A 7,500-nucleotide genomic window follows, 5' to 3' on the forward strand; every position below is an offset into this window, starting at 1 on the left:
TTAGCAAAAGTAGGCAAACGTAGGCACATTGGAGAGGAAGAAAAGAAACTTCAAAATATACAAACAGGATGAGAAGATCTGCGAGCACAGAAAAAGAGGGGCACAAATGCCGTGTAGTCGTGGCCGAGTGGTTAAGGCGATGGACTAGAAATCCATTGGGGTCTCCCCGCGCAGGTTTGAATCCTGCCGACTACGGAGGTTTGTTTTCCCTCATCCTTGAATATTCTTTAAAACCCAATGAAATGCAAAGTCTGCATGTATTAAAGTGCGTTTGAGTACTTATCCCTCGCTGTATTGCCAGCCATTCTTTTTCTCTCGCTGAAGAATGTTTCGTGCCGTCCTAAGCACTAACGCAAACTAAAGAGATGGAATCAGAAGGGCCTCAAACCCTACCGTTCTTCGAATGGTTTCCCTCGAAGCATTCCTGTGTAGTTGTGGCCGAGTGGTTAAGGCGATGGACTTGAAATCCATTGGGGTTTCCCCGCGCAGGTTCGAATCCTGCCAACTATGTTTGGCTTGTTCACGTGTGTGCTAGTCTGTTGATCAGTTTGCTTTTCCACACCCCACTGTCTCAGTTATGTCTCAGTCGTGCTCCATGTTTGTTCACAGCAATTACTTTATTCTGAGGCTTAAATGACTGTTTGACGCAACTTTTATTTTCACCAAAGAAAAGAGAGCCCAAGCAGCATTTACAATGCTAAAACATACTTGTCTCTCCTGGCGCCAGCTTTCCCTTTGTATGTCTCCAGAGAGATTTCCTAATGCCATTAGCAACTTGGAGGACTCCAAAGAGTTGGAAAAGCACGACGATCACTTGTTTGCCATTGGACTTCTTCCAACCGTCTAAGCACTTTTAGCATGATGTGATCAAATAGATTTAAAAACCACACGACTATCAGGAACTATCAAGACTTAACTGCAGCACTCAAGGGGCTGCTCAGGCATGTAAAGCTATTTAGGAATTTCCTAGCAACATAAAAAAGGTAACAAGGCATAGTGCAACCTTCTCGATACGAAAGATCAGAAATCTCAGTTGGATCGACGGAGCAGACCTTTGGAGCAGAAAGCCTGATGGGAAAAAGAAAAAGAAAACAAAGTACACATAACTTTTTTATCATTTCAGGAAAGTGGCTAGGGTCATGGTTTAAGCACAAGAAAAACCTTCATGAAAAAACTGACTATATGCTTGGTTTGCTTTCGGTCACAATGTGTCTGGTTTCGATGGCATTCCTGTGGGGAATGAAGGCTCTACATTAAGTTTAAAATATAAGAAAAAAGGTATAAACAATATACCAGCAAGTGGAGCGCTATAATGAATATTAATATAAATAATGAGGGGGTATACTCACCCCTCCAACATAGTGATACAATGTGTCCAAATGTACATACAAAGTAAAACAACAAAAAGAGAGAATATAGTGCAGATGGTTTACAAAAATAAAAAATGAATAATAGTAGCAATTGGTTGAAACCACTCACGTGGGTTGGAGCCTATAAGCTATTGGCTCCGTAAGTGACTCCTTTTTGCTCTTGAGGCAGCAACACACCCCTTTATCCCAAACGATGTTCTCCCGGAGATATGGAACAAGCAGAGAGAGAGAACCTCATAGGTGGTATTGTACAGATAGTGTATACAAAATAGTGAGATAGTAATTGTTATGCTCACCTTAGACAGAGCCTTGAATTCCTGGCTCTGAGGTTTGTTGGCAATATGCTAATTTATTGGGATAGCATTCCCCACATAGTGTTCCTGGAGGCTAGAAAGGACTATATGGACTGATATAAAAAAATATCGATTTATTGTAGAGATAAAAAATAAAAAATAATAAAAACAATATTAAGACTTCTCAAAAGCATATAAGCTAAAAGGTAGAAAGTCCAAAAAGTCCAAAACTCCAGCTAAACGCGTTTCACTCTTGTATGAGCTTCCTCAGTAGCTGTGAAGTAGCCTCAGGAATCTTCCACTTTATAAGTGTTCTAAAGTTAATTCGGATCCTCCCTTTGGGGTCACAGGAAGTGTGATTATCCAATCATAAGGTCAGAGTCTCTTTCAAATTTCTTATACTGATCACCTGTAGTAAAAAAGCTTACATTGGCTGAATTGCCTGTCAATCAATTAAAAAACTTGATTAGAACGAATTCTCTTGGTGGTTGGATGGGGCTTTCTTTTTAAAATTTCTTATATTGATCACCTGTGGTAAAAAAAGCTTGCATTGGCTGAATTGCCTGTCAATCAATTAAAAAACTTGATTAGAACAAATTCTATTGGTGGTTGGATGGGGCTGTCATGCATAGCACCCATTATGGGCAGTGGTTGGCGGAAGTGACATCACTTCCGCCCTCCAACATCTTCCCAAATGTCATTGTTAATAATAAAAATAAAAAAAACATTATGGGCAGTGGTTGGCGGAAGTGACATCACTTCCGCCCTCCAACATCTTCCCAAATGTCATTGTTAATAAAAAAAAAAAAAAAAAAAACGGAATGAATATTAACAAAGTAAAATAAATAGATGGGTACAATAACAGAGAGGTATCCCTCAAATATAACATAAAATAAAAGGGATTACCAAAATGGGGGTCGATTAAAAACTTACTGAATGAGAGAGTGCAATCAAAACAAACTCCTCCCATTGGAATTCAAGACTTCATTTTTTAAAAGGACATAAAACCAAATGGTATAAATTTGCAGTTGGTGCAGATATAATATGATAGTGTTAAATATATGTTAAAGATAATTAAAGGAAATGACAGAGTTCAAAATCTATATTTAGACCTTTGGGTTGTAAAGTCTCAAGGCTAAAAATCCACCTCATTTCATTTTGAGCTAAAATTTTGTTAAAATCACCGCCTCTCCAATTCCCTAAAGTTTTGTGTATGCCCATAAATATGAGCCCCTGAGGATTGCTGTTGTGTGTAATCTTGAAATGATTGTATACACTGTGTCCTTCATATCCCTTCTTAATGTTCCTTATATGCTCTTCTATCCTAATATGTAAATTACGTTTTGTGCGGCCCACATACTTGAGGCCGCATGGACATTCCAATAGGTACACTACATTGGTTGAATGGCAAGTGATGAGATTGTTTATGTTGAACTCTTCATTTTCTTTAGTACTTTTGAATTTCCCTACATGTCTTTTTTTGCTTCCAGTGTTCCCGCACGCCAAACATATTCCACAACCAAAGAAACCTTTCCTAGTATCAATTGGCTTTATGCTGCATGGTTTTCTAATGTGGTTCCTTACTAGTAATTTTTTCATGTTAGGTGCCCCTCTAAAGATCACCTTGGGTTTGTCTGGTAGAATGGTGGACAGGACTGGGTCTTCCTTTAGGATTGACTAGTGTCTATTAATAATTTTTTTAAAATGACGGTTACCATGACTGTAATTACAGAAAATAGGTATGTTGTCATTATCATTAAATCTTTCTTTATTCTCATTAATCCCTTTACCTGTTAATAGGGTTTCTCTCTTAATTGCCATTACTTGATTAAGATCTTTGGTTAGATCATCTTGTTTATATCCTTTTTCCAACATTTTACCTTCTAATTTATGCGACTGTTCAATAAATTTAGTCTCCTCAGTGCAGTTTCTTTTTATACGGATAAATTGGGATTTGGGGATTCCCATAAGCCAAGGTGTAAAATGACAGCTCGTGGTGTGAATAAAACTATTTACATCTACTTTTTTAAAATGAGTGCTAGTTTTGATTTTATTATCTTCAATAAAAATGTCAAGATCTAAAAAGTTCACTCTCGTTTTGTTAAAATCCGTAGTGAGGGCTATGCCCCAATCATTATTGTTCAATGTATTAAGGAAGTTGGTTAGTGATTCTTCTGTGCCTTCCCAGATAAAAAACAGGTCATCTATGTAACGGCGATAGGTAACGAGGCCCGTCGCCCAGCCTGCCCCATGATGGATAAACTGGAGCTCCCAATATGCCATAAAAAGATTGGCATAGCTGGGCGCGAACCTCGTTCCCATCGCCGTTCCACAGGCCTGTAAATAAAAATGTCCATCGTACCAGAAGTAATTGCTGGTTAAAATTAAAAGAATCCCTTGCATAATAAAATCTATATGGTCAGGGGGGAAATTACCTGATTGCTCTAAAAAGAACCTGGTGGCCATACAGCCCCTATCATGTGCAATATTGGTGTAAAGGGAGCTCACATCAGCAGTGGTCAGAAAATAGTTTTCGTTCCACACCAATTCTTCTATGTGTCTTAATATATCCCCAGTATCCTTCAGATAGCTGGGTATTCCTTGAACAATTGGTTGCAAGCATTGGTCTATATACTCCGATAATCTACAGGACACAGAACCAATGCCTGAGACTATAGGCCTCCCTGGGGGTTGAGTCGGATTCTTGTGGATTTTGGGAAGGTGGTATAGTACTGGAATTCTTGGGAAATCAATTTTTAAGTAATTAAACTCTTTTTGGTTCAAGATCCCATTTGTAAGTCCTTCATTTAGGTAATTATGGAATTTGTCCTTGAGATTCTTTGTGGGGTCTGCTCCTAGTTTTATATAGGTATTGGTGTCCTCCAGTAATTTGTATGATTCCTTATTATAGTCATCTAATGTCATTAAAACTACACCTCCCCCCTTATCGGCTGGTTTTATAATTATTGAATTATCTTTCTGGAATTTCTTCAGGGCCATACACTCTTTCCTGGTGAGGTTCTGTTGATGTTTATTGGGTTCTTTAATTTTATTTATATCTCTCATCACTAATTTTTCAAATGTTACCATTTCACCTGATATTAAGTTTTTGGGATAGATCTTTGATTTTTCTTTCAAGTTAGTATGTTTATAGACATCATGTTGTGGGTCTTCGGAATTAGTTAAAATGGGGTTCTTGTGGAAAAATTTCTTTAGACATAATGTCCTCTTAAATTTATTTAAATCAACATATGTCTCGAATTTATTTAGCTTTTTAGTTGGTGCGAATTTCAAACCCTTCTGTAACAATTTGATTTGAGGAGAATTCAAGACATATGGCGTTAGGTTGAAAATCCCTGCTTGTTTTTCTCTATCTTTCATATTTCCTGGTTTCGTCTGTCTCTTTTTTCTCCTCTGAAGGTTCGCTCCTCCTCTAACTCCCCTTCCTCTATACTTCTCCGTCTCTTCTGTGGTGATCTCTGTTGGTATTGGGGTTTGTGTTTGACTCTGTTCCTCAGGTTCCAAAAATCCCCTTCCTGAGGGGTTCTGGCTAAGGTCTCGAATCTATTGGAGATAGGTATATGTGACAACCTTCTTGTACTTTTTCGGATTTTACTTTGGGCCGTTAAAAACTCGTCAGATCTTGCCCTTCTTTCTGTTCTTATTGGGGTTCTGATAATATCTTGGATATATGGCCTCGACACATGTGGTTCTCTTGTTCTCGTGCTTGAAACCTTAGGACGGTTCCATTCATTAGTGTCATTGGTTGTCCTGTGTTCTGTTCTATTTCTAGGCCCATTTTGGAAATTGGATTCATGGTACCTGTTTCGGATGTTATTTTGATAGTGTTTGACTGAATGTTGTGCTTTATTTCTATCGCCTTGTCTGTATATGGGCTGTTTTCTGTTTCCATATGTGTAAGCTTCATTCTTATTGTAATCAGTCCTATCACGTGTGTATTTTTTCTTTTTAATTTGGATCGTATCTTTTTCTACTTTTTCTAGGGTGTGTTGTAGATTGTCGGTGATTTTCCTATATTTCTCAGAATTAGTGTGATTTAATAAAAAATGTTGTTCCTTATTAATTTCTGCATCAAGTTTTTCCAAATTATACTCTCTTCGCTTAATTAAAGTTCTCATCATTGTGAATGAAAAAGAATCTAACATCACTGCCCATTCATCCATAAATGTTTTGTCATCTTGATCAAAGGAGGGAAACTTGGAGAGCCTCAGACCTCTCGGAGTTATTTTATCTCTGATGTATTTTTCTAGGGTAGCTATTTCCCATTTAATTCGTATTTCCTTACTTAAGAGTCTCTCCAAATTTCTCTGGCAATCTGAGATGGATCTCTCCTCAACTTGGTCAATTTGGTTGAAAAGATTCTCTTCCCCACCAAACAATTCATCTATGTTTTTGCAGTGGTGTTTTTTTCTTTGTTCAAAAAGTGACATAGTGCAGGTAGGCAAAATAGTGTACACACAAAGGTATTCGGTATGAAACACACAGAGAAAACAATAACTATCCCTTACTGAGATAGTGAGTGATATACTAAAGTGCCTGAATAAAAGCAGCTCAACACAAAAAGTGGAATACCTTAATCCACAATAAAGTGCAAAATATAAGAAAAAAGGTATAAACAATATACCAGCAAGTGGAGCGCTATAATGAATATTAATATAAATAATGAGGGGGTATACTCACCCCTCCAACATAGTGATACAATGTGTCCAAATGTACATACAAAGTAAAACAACAAAAAGAGAGAATATAGTGCAGATGGTTTACAAAAATAAAAAATGAATAATAGTAGCAATTGGTTGAAACCACTCACGTGGGTTGGAGCCTATAAGCTATTGGCTCCGTAAGTGACTCCTTTTTGCTCTTGAGGCAGCAACACACCCCTTTATCCCAAACGATGTTCTCCCGGAGATATGGAACAAGCAGAGAGAGAGAACCTCATAGGTGGTATTGTACAGATAGTGTATACAAAATAGTGAGATAGTAATTGTTATGCTCACCTTAGACAGAGCCTTGAATTCCTGGCTCTGAGGTTTGTTGGCAATATGCTAATTTATTGGGATAGCATTCCCCACATAGTGTTCCTGGAGGCTAGAAAGGACTATATGGACTGATATAAAAAAATATCGATTTATTGTAGAGATAAAAAATAAAAAATAATAAAAACAATATTAAGACTTCTCAAAAGCATATAAGCTAAAAGGTAGAAAGTCCAAAAAGTCCAAAACTCCAGCTAAACGCGTTTCACTCTTGTATGAGCTTCCTCAGTAGCTGTGAAGTAGCCTCAGGAATCTTCCACTTTATAAGTGTTCTTTTTTTTTTTCTCATTTGTCTTTTTATTGAAACAAAAATATAGTTCAGACATTGTGCAGCGCAGTGCAACGTTTAACTCCTATACCAGCACAGTCGCAGCTGTGGGCTCAACTCCTGCATGAGGCTTGGTTAGCATCCTAACGTATGAGTTATAGACCCTTCGACATTTTCCACCGGTTTTACTCTCGGATGTCACATATACACTCGGACATAGCAAATGGTATGCTACATATTCTACCTGTGTTACATGCGTTACAATCTATCACAATGCAATGGTAACCTCTCGTATCCTGGTGCACGTCTGATAAACATTTGTATTGCTATTAATTTTTAAACATTTAACTGATGAGACGGGAAGGGTACAGAAAGAAAAGGGGGAAGGGAGGGAAGGGGCGGGGCGGGGGTACCCTAGACAACACATATTTTTCCTTGGTGAATTCGACTTGGTAGATTTGACTCTCTTCATGCCACTGGCATGATTACCTCTGTTCACCCTAAACCTTTTG

The 7,500-nt window shown here is 37.9% G+C and overlaps 2 non-coding genes across 2 annotated transcripts; both read left to right on the forward strand.

Moving 5' to 3' along the window:
- The first annotated feature begins 113 nt into the window (after window positions 1–113).
- Window positions 114–195, forward strand: TRNAS-AGA (transfer RNA serine (anticodon AGA)). The gene has a single exon. It is a non-coding gene; the product is annotated as a tRNA-Ser (tRNA).
- A 233-nt stretch (window positions 196–428) lies between these two features.
- Window positions 429–510, forward strand: TRNAS-UGA (transfer RNA serine (anticodon UGA)). Its single transcript has one exon. It is a non-coding gene; the product is annotated as a tRNA-Ser (tRNA).
- Window positions 511–7,500: the final 6,990 nt, after the last annotated feature.

Source organism: Pelobates fuscus, chromosome 12 (assembly GCF_036172605.1).
Source record: "Pelobates fuscus isolate aPelFus1 chromosome 12, aPelFus1.pri, whole genome shotgun sequence".
Classification (NCBI taxonomy): Eukaryota; Metazoa; Chordata; class Amphibia; order Anura; family Pelobatidae; genus Pelobates; species Pelobates fuscus.